This window comes from Muntiacus reevesi, chromosome 7 (assembly GCF_963930625.1).
Source record: "Muntiacus reevesi chromosome 7, mMunRee1.1, whole genome shotgun sequence".
NCBI lineage: Eukaryota > Metazoa > Chordata > Mammalia > Artiodactyla > Cervidae > Muntiacus > Muntiacus reevesi.
The window spans coordinates 67,174,283-67,190,860 of NC_089255.1; positions in this window are offsets into that span (position 1 = coordinate 67,174,283).

The following is a 16,578-nucleotide window of genomic DNA, read 5'->3' on the forward strand; positions in this document are numbered from 1 at the left end:
ATCAAATCCAGAGCCCTGGCCTGCCTGGCAGAGCTGCAATGAGCTCCAGGATGCCACCTGGACGGCCCAGGCCTTTGGGTTTGGCTGATTGGTGTTCTTATTAATTAAGGCTGTTGAGGGACTAGAGACAGACTGGGTCCACAAGCTTCACTTGGTTCAAGTTTGTCTCCTTTCTCCAGTTTTTCTTATGGAACAAGAAGAGAGCGTTGGAAAAATTATGCTCTTCCTCAGGAAGAAAGCAAACTATCAGCACTTATTTAATCATTTATGCTGAGTGCTTTCACAAAGAATGCTGCAGTCAGTCTTCCTAAATCACCTGATGGGTGGATGATTTATGGTCACATTTCCACGGATGAAGAGAGGGAGAGGCATTATCTGAAGTGTGCACATGATCACAGCCAGTGAGTGGCCGTGAAGAGTTTTGACCCTTGTCCTTTGTCCTTAAAGCCAGTGCTTCATGTTGTAAATACTATATGGACCAACTTCTTATATTTTGACTTTGTTTTCCCTTCCCATGGGATGATCTTCAGGAAAATAGAGACACTATTTTGGATGAATTTAAGCTTAAAAATAGGTTTCATTTTTGTTGGGAGCTTCCATACTAGCGAACTTCTTCTTAAAGCTGAATACAGAAATAAAGGTTAGTGATGAATGTGAAGACAGTTTTTAAGATAATTAACATCTGTGCTTAACTTGTTGTGGGGGAGAAAATGAGAGTGATTTGACTGGTTTGTTTCACCTGAGGGTAGGAATCTTTCACAAGCAGGTAGTCTTTTAGAAAGAGAATGTAAGTGGTGACCAGAGTAGGTATTTTCCCTGTATTCTGGGTGTAGGATCTTGCTGCTGCCAGTTAACTGGTTTTATTTGTCATTTATATGAGATACATATTTTGTTTCATGGCTTTACTCTTCTTTTGTAATCTATCAAATGTAATGTCAAATATCATCAAAGGTTTACCTGTAACGCTGCCAGGTTGCAGTCATGCAAATTTAAAGCAAAGACCCTCTTCTGAAATGGAAATATTTCATGGAGGTTCTTTTCTCTACATGTGTACAATACAGACCATTTGGATAATTTCACAAGATAAAGGACCAGCCTTCTTTCCTTAGAGCCGTGGTGGGGGTGGTGAATGTATGTGTGCGCGATTGGTCAGGGTGGCAAGGCTGGATGGCAGCTCTTTGCACCATGTTTTCAAGGATGTTTGGATGGTGAACAGTCTTGGAAGAAATAGCTAATACCTTCCACTAGAGCAGAGGACAGGCAAGCTGATTGTATGGGACAAAATATTAGAATTCTTTAGGCTTGGAGTCCCTTTCCTAATGCAATCCACTACATGTATAGGTCTTTTGTGTCACTGATAGAAACAAAGCTCGGGGAACCAGTGTGAAAGTGGTGATACTCCGACTACTGCTTTTGCTGTAATAGACTGTTCCTGGTTTCTGTATTAGTGTGGGTTCTCCAGATCTGCCAAGATCCACAGTCAGTAACCCAGAGATCCAGAAGAACAGAATGTGTAAGTTCCAGTCCTGGTCCAAAGACCTGAGAAGCAGGAATGCACATAGTGTTAGAAGTTTCCATCTAAATATGAAGGTAGGAGAAGACCAATGTCCCAGCTCAAAGACAGAATCCTTTTATTTTATTCAGGCCATTGACAGATCAGATGGGGTCCCGCAACATTGGGGAGGTGAGTCTGCTTTACTTAGTCTACTAATTCAAATGTTAACTCCATCCAGGAATACCCTCACAGACACACCCAGAAATAATGTGTAACCACGTATCTGGGCACCTCCTGCCCCAGTCAAGTTGACAGAACAAATTAACCATCAGCTTCCATGAAATTGTGGCAGTTTACTTTGTTGGCTTGCAAATAGAATAATATCCTGACCCTTCACAGCTCTTGATACATACTTTGAAAAATAATAGATTCACCAGTAGGTTCAGGGGGTGTCAGTTTGACGTGATGAAGAAATACCCATCAGCTTTTCAGCTAGGTTTAGTAGCCATTGGTGTTTATTTCTTCAATCCATTATTTTATTAGAGGTTGCAATATGGTGTCACTCTAACATTCTGTTTGTATATATATATTAGTGGAAATGTTTCTATAAAGAATTTTCTTTCATCAACTATTTGATTATACTGAAATCCAATTTGTATAAGAAAGACAGGTTTAATTGCTAGTCCTTTCCTGTTATTTACCAATTTTAAGACTGAGTTAATGTGCTAGAAATCTTCAGTGTATTCATCTTCTGAGTATTATTATGAACTAATTATTTTTATATATTTCATATTTTAATTCATTGCAGTCTTCATCTTCAAATTGGCCAGGTGGAACCTCTTCACGTGGCTATTGTACCCTTTAAACATAATATCAATGGTATTTGATAATTTTCTTTCTCTCACGTACAATGAAGTGGTCCAGGAGCATCTTGCACTTTCCTGCTGTTTACTGGAATCGGTGATTTCTCCAAGCAGCCCTGATTCTTTTTAGTAGGAAATGGTCTTCAGAGAACATAATTTGGGTGGTGGTAGTGGTATTGTTTTTGTTTCTAGGCTTGTTTAATGGCTAGAAAATATATACATATACTGATATATAAGAAAAAATGTGTTATATTGAAATTTCCAATTCAAAATTTAAAGTATAGAGTTTTACTGACCTTTGATTTTACATTTATCTGTCTTTTATGCTGGAAATCTTGGTTCATAATTATCTATTTGTTTTACTTTAAATATACATTTGATAGTGTCAAACACTACCACTGTCAGTAAGATAATTGATACAATTGTTTTCTTCATGATTCTTTTATGCCAAAGGATTAAAAAAAAGGCTTTCACTTTATATTCCACTCAAAATGTGGAGTCAAAATGCTGCATATACCAGTAACTTGAAATGATTATTCTCTGTATGGTCCTGCCAATAGCTTTATATTCCTTTGTTTTCAATATTTAGAGATTGTAATTTTTTAATTTTATTTTAAATTATAAAAAATAATTATGTAATTCCAAATCTGCTACCTAATATGTTAAGCTGTATCAAAACTTGAAGTGGTCTTTTCATCCCAAATATTCACTCATTCACTCAATAGATATTTGTGAAACAGTTGTGCTGAGCCAGTGCTGGGTCTGTAGTGTTGAACAAATCTTTACCCTCATGGAGCTTGCATTTTAGCACCATGTTCAGAGAAACAACTCTCTTGACAATCTTTGCTGTTCTTTTCTGTGCCTTCTCTTCCTGGACCCAAAGAAAAGCAAAGGCTTCTCTTCTCCAAGGAATCTGTATAAAGCACAAGTTACGAGTGGTCTGGGGTGGTTAAGGAAAAGGAAGACTTCTTTGGTTCTTTCTTATTTTTCTCCATTATGTTAGTCAAGATAATTAATATTTCTGGGGCTGAGTTTATACACCTGAAAATTAGGGGAAATTTTTAAAAGTGGAAAAACTGATTACCGTTTCATAGTGTTTTGAAGACACATGATGTGTATGTCATTTGTAAATATTATATAAAGATTCAAAGGGATGGGAAAACACTCTGATCTCTCCACAGAGAGAGTAACGAGGAGTTCATAGACATAGCAGCTCATCCTCTTGAATCTGGGCTAGACCTCTGACTGTTTTGACCAACTGAATGTGGCAAAAGTGACACTGTGCCAGTTTGAAATCCAGTCCTTAAGAAGTTAGGAGTTTCCATTTCCTTCTTGGAATCAGATGCCATGCCATTGGGAAGCCCGAGCAGACACATGGAGTGATTCATATTGATGAGAAATGAAGTCCTGGGCTGACAGTTCTCAGCTGACAGTGAAAGACAATTTGCCAACCATGTGAGTGAATCACCTTGTAATGGATCCTCCAGGACCAGTAGAAGCACCCCAAACTGATGTCATTTGGCTCAGAAATGCTTGGTTTTACCAAGCCCCACCCAAACTGCCAAATTGGAGCAAATAAATGATTATTTGAAACCATTAAATTCTGTAGTGGTTTGATGTGCAGCAATAGAGAAGCAACATAATAGGTACTCATTGAGAGGTAGTTCGAGTCTGGGAAAAAAGTATTTACAAGCTTAAACTTAAATCTCTGACCAGAAACAGTTTCTTCTGAGTTTGATGTAGCTATGTCTTATCAAGGATTTCTCTTAATGGCTTCACATTTAGATTGAGAAACTGAGATAGTGACTGTCACCCCAAATTTAAAGATTTGTGACCCTGGTAATACTTTTTCTAGCCTATATCTACTACAGTCTCCCTGTTCCTAGTTTTTGAATTTCCACTCTCTTTTGCTAATGGTCATTTTTATTATCATTAGAAGCATATCTGTCCATAAGTCATAGTTCTTTTATTTTGTAAACTTTTTATTTTGTATTGGGGTGCATCCATTTAACAATGTTGTGGTAGTTTCAGGTGGACAGTGAAGGGACTCAGCTATATATATACATATATCCATTCTCTTCCAAACTCCCCTCCCATCCATGTTGCCATAGAACATTGAGCAGAGTTCTCCATGCTACTATACAGTAGGACCTTGTTGGTTATCCATTTTAAATATAGTAATGCGTACAGGCAACCGTAAGTTTCTTCTATGAGTCTCTGTTTTGTAAGTTCACTTGTATTATTTCTTTTTAGATTCCAAATATAAGGGATGTCATACAATATGTCTCTTTCTCTGCCGGCATAAGTCATAGTTCTTAAAGGTGAATTCTTACTAGCTACTTTTCATTTACCTAAAAAACTTTCAGCTCATTTATATCTGTTAATGTTTTAAATCAACTTTGCAGTGGATTGATTTATCACCATAGAATCAGATGTCCATAAGAGATTTAAAAAATCCTCTGGTCATCCTGCTGCTGCTGCTGCTAAGTTGCTTCAGTCATGTCAGACTCTGTGAGACCCCATAGACAGCAGCCCACCAGACTCCGCTGTCCCTGGGATTCTCCAGGCAAGGACACTGGAGTGGGTTGCCATTTCCTTCTCCAATGCATGAAAGTGAAAAATGAAAGTGAAGTTGCTCAGTCGTGTCCGACTCTTAGCGACCCCATGGACTGCAGCCTACCAGGCTTCTCCGTCCATGGGATTTTCCAGGCAAGAGTCTGGTCATCCTACCCCTAAACAAATAAATACATATTTGATTTCCCAATATTGACAAGGATGATCCTCACATGCAGGGTAAAGAAAAGAGATAGCAGAGAAGCCCAGGAAACTCTTAAGAGGAAATAGGAATGGGGAGAAATTAAAAATGGGAGTAGGGAAGGGAGACTAAAGAGTGGGACAGACTCTGGTATTAGAATTAGGTGAGTGATACCCACAATATGCATTTTTCCCTGACACGTTCACAGCCTAGTCTGCTGGGGATCACTGTGCAGTACCGAGGATGGTGTCATGTGTCCACCTTTATGAGTTCCCAGTCTATTAGTGATTAGATAGTATTTTAAAGCATTGGTATGCTGTTTTTAGGACCACCTCTGAAATGCTAAGTTAGGAAAGAAACCAAAAGCTAGATAGCAGGAACTTTGCAAAGAATAATGGAAAATCTGAAGCCAGCTAAGAACAAGATTAAAGGTCAGGGCCTGATCTTTTGATCTGTTTCCCAGAGATGGGGAATAAGGAATTTCTGGCAGCTGACTCAAACCCAAGTGAGGAACATGAACAGTAAACAGAAATGCTGGAGTTGGGTGAGAGGACTGAAAGCAGAAATGCTAGAAAAATATCTTCACTGTCTCCCAACTTTTGTGATTAATTTCACTTAAAAACAAAACCAAAAAAGTTAAGGAGTTTTGGGAACTCATATAATGAGAATGGCCAGCAGAGGGCCTTTAGACAAACATGAATACTTTACTATTCAAGTGGAATCTTTGAGCTTTGATTCTCCTCACTGCTGGATTATTTTTTTTTTAAGAAAGGGAAAAAAAGAACCTCACATTTTATTGGGAAATAGTCGCAAAATTCTACAGCCTCAGTGTTTGTCAGTGGCATCGCTGTTAGCAATCTCCATTTCATGGAGGACAAGGTGCTTCAGCGAAAGGTCAGTAGGTGGCAAACTTCTACAACCCTTAGACCGAAGGCCTGCAATGGGAGGCCCCTGTTCTAGAGAAATATTGGGGGTTTGTGTTTCTCTTCGAGGGATGGGTGGTGTCAGTGGTGTAGTGTATGTGTTACATTGTAAAATGCATTCAATGAAAAATAAGTTTCCTTTCAAATAATTGTGAAAGCATTTGCCAATTAAGCTAAATCAGTTTGTATCAAAATCAGTTGGTCAACCAATCAGTCCTGACGGTCATTTTTGAGTGCTATGGGTATCTGTCCCTGTGGGAGAGAGGGTGGAATAGAAGGCTCCTAAATTCCCCTTCAGTTCTGGTAGTCTGTGGTTGGAGCTGCTCTGCCTTGACCTGAGTCTTACCTACTCTTAATGCCTTATGATCTGGAAGCAGATGTATAGAGTTCCTAATTATACTTGGTATGATAAGATTTCGATTAGATTTTTGGAAGAAAATTTTGAGAGCAAATGTTGGAGAATAACAGGAACATTTGAGTGAGTCCATTGGCGTACAAAACATAGAAGGTTGTACTATCACCTTTTGTTTCTTTACTGAAAACTTGGATTCAGTGATAACTTTTTTTCATTTCTCAGATTCTCAAGATTTTAAGTTTATGCTGATAAATTCTGGGAAAAAATTATTTCTTCATTTATTCTCTTGGAGAGTCATTTTCTAGTTAAAAGGCAATACAGTAGTCCCTTCTTATCCAAGGCTTTTGCTTTGCGTAGTTTGACCTGTGGTTGTGGTGGTGTAGTTGCAAAGTTGTGTCCAACTCTTGTGATCCCATGGACTGTGGCCCGTCAGGTTCCTCTGTCCATGGAATTTCTCAGGCAAGAATACTGGCATGGGTTTCCATTTCCTTCTCCAAGGGATCTTCCCAGGGATTGAACTCGGTCTCCTGCATTGCAGGCAGATTCTTTACCGATTGAGCCATCAGGGAAGCCCATGGTTTCACTTACCTGTAATCAACGGTAGTTTGAAATTTTTAAGTGGAAAATTGCAGAAATAAACAATTTATAAGTTTTAAACTGTGTGCCATTATTAGTAGTGTGATAAAATCTCACACCAGTCCAGCTCCTTCCTGCTCAGGATGTGACTCATCCGTTTGTCCAGTATGCTCCACCTGTTAGTCATTTATAGCTGTCTTGATTGACTGCTAAGGTATCACAGTGCTTGTGTTCAAGGAAACCTTATTTTACTTGGTAATAGCTTCAAAGCACAATGGTAGTGATGCTGGCAATTCGGTTACACTGAAGTGAAGCTGTAAAGTGCTTCCTTTATGCAAAAAGGTAAAGTTTTCAACTTAATAAGAAAAAAAATCATATACTAAGATTGCTGAGATCAGTGGTAAAAGCAAATATTCTATCCATGAAGTTGTGAAGATGAAAAAAGAAATTTGTGCTAGTTTTGCTGTCATACTTCAAATAAGTATGTATAGGGAGAAATGTGTGTGTGTGTGTGTGTGTATGATTTGGCATTATTCACAGTTTCAGGCATCCCGAAACTGGGGGTCTTGGGACTATCCCCCATGGATAAGGAGAGACTACTGTGCATTGTTTTCAGAACCAATAAGCACCTAAACACTCATTGTCTTCTACCACTGTCAAGTTGCTCTTGGATGGGATCATAGCATTGCTATGCTTTTCACCTGTGTGATGTGTTAGGAAGGTGGCCAGTCCCTCAGCATTTATCTGTAATACATGTCTGCTGCTTGTATTCAGCATCTTTGAATCTGTTTTTGGTAAGCTACTCATCTCAATTTCATGTGACTCTGTGAGGCTGTCAGTCATCTGGACCTGCTTTCCCAAAGAGTGGGGGTGTGATTCAGTGTAGCTTTCATTCCTTTGGGGGATTTGAGTTTCATACAGGTGGGAAAGGTAGGGGGGTTCAATAAATCTTTTATTTCTGCCCTTGCTAAACTGCGTTGATATATAACTTTGGCTGCTGCTGCTGCTTATTCTATTCTCTGAAAGTTACTTTGTGGTAACTGCATATCGGCTCATGTTAGCATGTTTTACCTTGTTCCATCCTTTTCCTTTTCACTTACCAGTGATTTTAAAGTTTGTTTCTTGATGATAGCGTAGAATTGGTTCTTGCTCTTTTATTAGATCTGACCATCTTTGCATTTAGATAGTGCTTTTGATCATTTACATTTGATTATTGATATAGTTGGGTTTAAATAGGGCACCTTGGCTTTTGGATCCACTTTATGTTTCTTCTCTTTTGTCCATCTTTTCTTCTTTTTTGGTCTTTTTTGGATTATTTTTAATGATTTGATTCTATCTGCTCTCACTGGTGTATTAGCCATTCCTCTTTTTGTAATGGTTGTCATAGTATGCTTGTAATATACTTATATATCACAATCTACCTTTTAGTAATATTAAGTCACTCACATACAGTGGAAAAGCTGTTACAATGGAAGTATGCTTCCATATCATCTTTCCTGGCCTTTATTTTGTTGTCAGTACATGTCAAGACACACATTTTACGTATATATGTAAAAATATATGTAAGTAAAATGTAACATTTAACATATAAAATGTATATAAAATAAACCTCATAACGTTTTTTTCTTTAGTCAATTAACTTTTATTTAAGTTCTAAAAGTTTTTTTTTAAGTATTTTATATTTACTCACATTATTTACCATTTCTAGTGCTCATCATCCCTTTGGGTAGATCCATAATTCCTTCTGATAGCATTTTCCTTCTGCCTAAAGAACTTTGACATTTTTCTCAGTGCTGGTCAGCTGATGATGAATTCTTTGAGCTTGGAATGTATAAAATAGTCTTCACTTTGCCTTCACTTATGAAATATATTTTCTCTGGGTATAAAATTCTAGGTTGACAGGTTTTTTTCCTTTTAATATTTTAAAGATGTTATTGTTTCCTGACTTGTATAGTAGACAAAAAGTCTACTGCTATCATTGTTCCTCTGCATGTCCTGTCTTTTTTCTGAGGAAGGGAAATTATTAGATCCATCTTTCATGGTTTACCCTTTTCTTCAACACTCTTGGAGATTTCCTTGGACCAATTTTTTAGCTCAGTCTTCCATGTCAGTTATGCAGTTCAGCTAATTTATTAAGCAATTATTTTTTTAAATTGTATTTTACATTTTCAAGATTTTGTATTGTCTTTTTCACCTGTTTGTATTTATAAACACTTGCTTTTGTCAGCCTATTTTATGTCTGTAAAATTAATAAGTATTTTTATTTTAAAGTTCTTTGTGTTTGTAATGCTGCATTGAATGTCTTTGTATTCAAATGTTTACATATTCATATCCTTAAGAATTTATCCTATAAATAGAACACTGAGTCAGAGAGAATAAATAACTTTAAAGACTTTCTTAGAAACTTCTATTATTAGTTTGCTTCCTGGAAAAGTAAAATCATTGCCATGATCAGCCATCTATTCATTACTTCAAAATAACAGTAACTGAGTGTGTATAATATATATGCCCTATGACAGGAATGTCTGTTTTGCTACACCTTGCAATGATTCAAACTGTACCGATCATCTCCCCCTTCTACTCCATGGTATAGACTGTTTTTCTTCCAGAGTCCCTTAAATACATCTTGCCATTCGGTGTGCCCTCCCTTTGGGGCAAATTGCTTTCACTTTCAATGACCCTCACCTGAGACTTACCTTCAGTCTCCTTTGGGCCAGTGGAGCTCATTGCCCCCATGGGTAGAGGGCCGGGGGTGCCAGGCAATTGCTCTACACCAGGGCACCCCTAGCCAATGACTGGAGGTTACAGGGTTATGAAGAGCTTCCTGGAATTGGTCTCAACAACTCTGAGCTCTCAAGCGTACTTGAGGTCTCCTGTGAGATAAGTTACCCTCCTCAGAACTTTCCCTGAAATTGCACCTTTATTTGGGTTCTCCCCATTCCATGTCCTGATTCCCCACTCCCTTATTAACTTTTTTCTGGGATCTCTTCTTAAAAAATAACTTGCACTCAAATCACCTCAGAGTTCATTTCTGGGAACCTGACCTAAAATATGCTCCAATCCCACTCTGCTATAAATACTGTTAATTTGGAGTCTCTTGTCATATCTTTTTTTCTCTTGCTTCTACAACACATAAACATGAAAATAAAGTTATAAATTATACATATTATTCTGTAATTCACCTTAGTTTTTTCATTTAGTAATATATCATGGATGTCTAAGACAATCCATTCTCTATATTAAATGTTAAATTGATTTTATTGAGGTTCCATACTATAATTTTTCAACCCATGTCTCCTGCATTGGCAGTCGGATTCATTAGCACTGAGCCACCTGGGAAGCCCCACTTCTTGGCTTAGAGGCAAGTGTCTTAGAAGAAACTGAGAGAAGGAAGCTTAGCTGAGAAGCTGGTGTGGGGCCTTCTTCCTAGCCTCTCCTTTGGTGTGAAAGCTGGGAGATGGGATCATGTAGAGACTCCGGGCAGATTTTCATTCAGAGGACCTTACTGGAACCATTCTAACTGCTTTCCATGCTCTATTCAGAATTAAATATTTTGACTATCATTGCTGCCTTCAGGAAGATTTGTTGATTTAAAAGTGGAAAGCTATATCTCTGTGGAGTGGAGAGAAATACATATTTTGGGGGCATGGTTTTATGGAAAATAAAATTATGAACCTGACACCAAGCCTTGACTCCCACAGGAATTGTAAGGAATAGGTGAAAAATTCCCAAGGCCTCCAAAGAAGCCTGAGAGCCTTCTTGGGTGGGAGCTGAGAACTGAGAGCCTTGGGGACTGCTTTGCACAGTATGTGGAATGGACAGCCCATCCCAGGGACTGTGTAGAAAATGTCGTTGATTCTTGGTAGATGAGTAGCACCCTTCAAACTGAAGTGGGGCCCAACAGCAGGAGACCACCACAGGGCTTCCTTGTAAGCAATCACTGTACAAAGTGAGTGAAGTCTCTCAGTCGTATCTGACTCTTTGCGACCCCGTGGACTATAGCCCACCAGGCTCCTCCGTCCATGGGATTCTCCAGGCAAGAATACAAGATCAGTGCCAAAGAGTATGGCAGGAAGTAACATAGATGGAGGTTTGGGATTGGGGTACATGCTAAGGAGAGGGATATCTATGCCCATGATCATCAAGATGCATATCTTTCAGTCTAGGCTGGAGAGGATGGAGGATAGTACACCCCTCAAGGGTGAGGCCATAAGCAGTCCTGTGCCTCTTCCCCCAAACATGGAGCCTGGCTGGGGAGAGAGAAAGGGGAGTGGAGGAAAATCTTAAGCGAATGCAGAATTTTAAGACACAAGTGGTTAAAGTCCTTTGAACTGCTGAGAGGACAGTGATGGGACTGGGAGCTTGAGAGCTAGAGTTACAGAGAAAGAAATCATTCTGAAACAGTATATCCTGAGACATTCCCTTACGATTAGTGAACCCACAATTCATCCTTGAACTTTTGACTTTGCACACTGATATTTTTCTGTTGGCTAACTTCTGAGAAATGGTTTGCAAAACCTGCTGATTTTTAAATATATCTTTTATCTAGACACCTATTTTTAATTCCATATTCACTCTAAAAGTTGATTCCTTTGGGTAGTCTAGGCATATAATCACATCATTTGTGAATCATGGTAAATCTTTTCATAATTCCATAGTTATGTACTTCTGGCTTTTGTTTCATGTCTTGTACAGACCAGACTTCCAGAACCACAGATTTTTTTTTCTTATTTTATTCCTAATTTCAATAGGGATAAAACTGCTAGTTATATAACATGTACAGAGAAGGTATTAGGTGCTGTTCCAAGCACTTTATATGTTATGATCTTATTTCTATCACAGCAACACTGTGAGGCAGGCACTATCATAAGCTTCATTTTACAATGAGAAGGCTGTAGCCAGAGAGGTTAAATAACTTGCCTAAGGCAGAAAATGGCCAGAGAGGTTAAATAACTTACCTAAGGCAGAAAATGGCAGTGCTGGCATGTGAATTCAGACTCTAGACCTTATTGGCCTTTACCTCTAGAAAGGTGTGCTGGGAAATGTTTAGCAACTAGCTCTCTGGAAAAGAAAAGTCCTGTTTCATAACATTTGCCAGTTTTTGTGGTGTAACCACTCCTTATCAAGGTTGATGTGGTATCACTGAATATGCGTTTGAGAAGAGATCCTCATAATACCTGCTGGGAATCAGAACTGGCCACACTCAGCAACTCCAGCCCTCCACAGCCTCCAGTAATGCATCATAAGGCAAGGAGGAGACTGCTGTATAAGGTTTCTTTTGGCTAAGATTCTTTGGTCTTAAGGGACAGAAATCAGGTGGAACTGGCCCAAGCTGAAGGTGAATTTACTCTAAGGGTACAGTCTCAGAAGGAAGGACAAGAGGCAACAGGGCCTTAGGAGGGCTGGGAATGAGGGATGGATGTGCTGTTGGGTTTCAATGGATCCCTTGTCTCTGCTTCTGTCTACTGCAGCACCTGTGTTCCTGAATCTCTGGCCCACAGAGCAGAACACTGCTATCCATCACTCCTGAAAATACTCAGGTTTTTGGCATCAACAGAAACTGAGACCCTCTCTGACTGGCTCAGCTGGGCCAAGGGTGAGCCCCAGAAAGTCAGCTATGGCTGCATGGCATTTGTGTTGGCCATAGTCTGCCTCTGTGCATGATCACATCAGAGATGTCAGTCTAGACTGGGACCAGCCCCTTCTGTCTCTAAATTTCTGTTACACTTAATACTCATCTTCACACCATGATCTTCTGGGCTCCTCACCAACTGTGTTTTGACAAGCTTTCTGAGATTTTTCCTTGTCAGGCAACTTTGCTGACTTTGCCATTCCAGCCTCCTTCTTCGTCCTTGAAAATGACAAGCTTATCTCACCCCAGAGCTTTTTTACTTGCTCTCATAGGTTCTCCTATGGCATCTACCCTCACTTCTTTCAAGTCTCTTCCTCAGAGATTCTAAAACCGTGGGTCAAATCCATTTCACCTGTCTTTACTAATCAAGGTCATCCTCACTTTTGCTACAAAAGACTTGCCTATTTTCCTCATAACCTGAGTCATTTTCCAAGAACTTACGGTCAGCTGTGCCTAGATCAAGCCGAGTCAGTTAAAACTAAATGGGACCGGTGATCCTCCAAATGGGCATGTGCCAGTGTCCTTTAGCCATTGGAGGGCTGAAAACTCCGTTCTCAGATCCTGCCCAGTGCTTGCATACTTGAATGTACCAAGGCCTGCAGCTTAGTCACACCTGTGCTGAACGACAATTACAGCGACTTTTTCTAGTCACCTTCCCCATGCTCCCCATTCCTCAGACCACCCCGCTACTTTAATCTTTATCTCATAAATACCAGTGCCCCTTGCCTTCAGGGAGGCAGATTTAAACCTGCTCACCCCTCCGGCTGCCTTGAGAACAAACCCTGCTGCAGACCTTGTCGTCTCAGGTTCTTGACTTGGACAAACCTGCTTCCCTAACAAGTCCCTCCGCGAGCATCCTGCTGAAACAGTCCGTTCCATTGCCTATCCTCAGATCTGCTTTACTTTCTTCATAATGCTTGATGTTACCTGAAATTGTATCATGTTATTTGACTCTCTGCTCAAGGTCTCCCCCATTGGAATGTAACCCATGTGTTCAGGGATTTTCGTCTTGTTTATGGCCATATTTTCAGCCTCTGGAACCGTGCTCGGCATCTGGTAGACACTTAAAACCTAGCTGAATGCTCGATGAAGTAAATGAGTTGCAGACTTACTATGAAGAGCACATTTAAAAATAAACCTTAACTCTTCACTTTGTTTTCAAATATATTTTTATTTTGTACATATTGAGTATTCCTTTAAAAATGAGATGTAATTCACATTTTTAATGGTCTCAACTTCCCTAATCTACCCCTTAGCCTATTTTCTCCCAAGCCCTCCCTAAAGTATTCTAAATTAGTGAGATTCTGTAGTAATACGTGGAAATAGGCTCTTGTTGTTCATTTGAGGGAAGAAACAGTTGACTTTAATTATGATTTGATGATCAGCAGGCTTTCCTGGTAAGAAGGGAATAAAGAGCTGGTATCTTTATGAAGGCATGAAGAACTGGTGTTTTTCTGTCTCTAAAGGCTATGTGTGAACAGAAAAGATTATCTTTTTTGTTTACAAAACTATTTCATAGGTGACTCCACAAAGAGTCATCTTCAATTAACTTCCTGTACAGTAACTCGGAATTATCATCAAAATAGATGAACAAGAATGACCCTCTGCTCAAAAAAAAAAAAAAAAAAATTGAGTAAAAACACATTTTCAAAAGTATCCCCAAAAGACTTCTCTTTCTCATGAAAAATTCAGAGCAAGAAAGAATGTTATTTTCTTAAGAGAAAGCATGTATTTGGCCATAGACAAGCCTTCCCCAGCTCCCCTCAAAGCTGAGGAGATTTTCTGTTGGAGAAAATTGACAACTTTGCCTTGAGGCTTAATTTTATAGCTTTTTACCAGTAGCGGCAGCTGTGTTTACTGATGGCCCTGCACTGCCCCTGAACAAATTCAAGATTAAGTAAAGGATTGCTGTTTTCAGACAATTACCAACAAAACGAACAACCTCTTACTGAGCGTGAAGCTCCAGGCCTCATGTCCTTACCTTTAAAAATTACCTCAGAAGCTGCTGCTTTTAAAGATAGAAGTTGGTGTATCTGCTGCAGTAGCATGTTTATACCAGTGAAGCTGTGGTTTTCGGCTTTAGCTGCACGTTAGATTCACGGGGAGGGGCTTAAAAGGGAAACACCGGTCTAATGCTAGAACTCTGGTGGGCCCAAGGATCCTTACTTGTTGTTACGTGTCTGGTCACTCGCCAGGGGATTCCAGCACAGGCTCTGAGAAGCGCCGCTCTCTGGCCCAGGCATGGATGGGACATCCGGTGGGGTCGCTCACTGATCCTGCTCCCAGGCCAAGCTGTAAAGACAGTTAAGTCTGCCTTTACTCTCTCATCTGCCTCGCTGTGCCCTTCACTCCAAACTCCCCCTCCTGGCTTATTTCTCGGTGCTCTTATCCTGCCCTATGCCCACAGTTAAGCACTTGGGCTCTGAGGCAGTTCTTGTTAAAAGAAAGCTCATACCCTTTCTAGTGCAGTAGTATTCTGCTCTAGCACCAAAAACTATGTAACTGAAAAGAAATGTGGAACGCTACAGAAAGTCACTGGTGAGCTGAGGTAAAATTAGGGAGAGGAGGGAAGTGCTCCTGACTCACATCAGGCCCCTTCTGGTGAGCAATAGTCTGCTCAAAAATACGCCGTTCTGCTGCGTGACTCTGGCAGGTTAGTGAACCTCTCATTGCCTCAGCTTCGTCATCTATAAAACAGGGTAACCCACAAAATTGTCGTGAAGATTATATATGGAAAGCATCTGGAGAGTTCTTGACCCACCGTAAACAGTCAGTGCACTTTAGCAATGATTAATATCACTGTTATTGTAATTTAAAGTTCTTGAATTTAAGATTCTGTGTGGTGAGAATTCCACACAGAGCAGGCAAATAAACAGAGAAAGCATCATGATTTATTTCTTTTGCTGCTAACATTCTCTGAAGTTCAAGAAATACTTTGAGCTATGGCATCCTCACCAGTACACATTTGTGTCTAGTTCCCGTATCTCAAGACAATGTCTAATTTATTCTATTCATTTAGTTGTATAAATTCTAAGATCTAGGGGGGAAAAAAAAAACTCTACACCTGAAACTAACTAAACTGTATTTCAATTAAAAAAAAAAAAAGGGTCTTACTTTTCCAAAAAGGCTGAGTGGTCAAACAATCTATGCATTCCTTTGTAGAAAATATGTTTTCTACCTACCAAAGAAAAAGTATACTACTTGCAAAGAACTGCGAGTAAAAATGCCCAGAGATGACTTAATTAATTGACTTCTGTCCCTGGAAGAAACATGAGTGTTTGTCCCCTGACACAGAAGTTTTCATCTTCTTAGTGACTGATCTGAATGTACTGAATGTCAAAGTTAGGGGGTGTTTCTATTATTTTTGTTTTGGAAGTTTCCTAGAGAAAGCTTAAAAGAGAATTTTTCTTTTACTTTGTTTTAAAGTTCACTGAATTCTTAGAGGCTTCTGGATGCTTAAAATATTTTTAGGTGTTGCTAAAAGTGGAGTCTAGTTTTATACAAAAGGAGTTCTTGAAGTTGCCTAAAAATCTACTTTGGGGGGGCCTTTAGATAGCACAGGGGATTCTAGTGATGGAACTGCTCTTTGTCTGATCATACTGTTGCTCACATGAATCCATACGTGTGATAAAAGTGCACAGAAATAAGCACACACACACACACACACACACATGAGTGCATTAACTGGTAAAATCTGAATAGAGCAGATTGTTTAAAAGGTTAAAAAAATCTAATTTTTGAAAATATAACCTTTGGATGGAACACTTCTAAGTGTCCTTTTGTAAAGTTCTATGGTCTATATCATAATCTAAGAGATCTTCATTTAATTTTGAGCTTTAATTCACAATGACCATGTATGTCATCTGCAAACAGCGAGAGTTTCACCTCTTCTTTTCCTATCTGGATTCCTTTTACGTCTTTTTCTGCTCTGATCGCTGTGGCCAAAGCTTCCAACACTATGTTGAATAGTAGTGGTGAG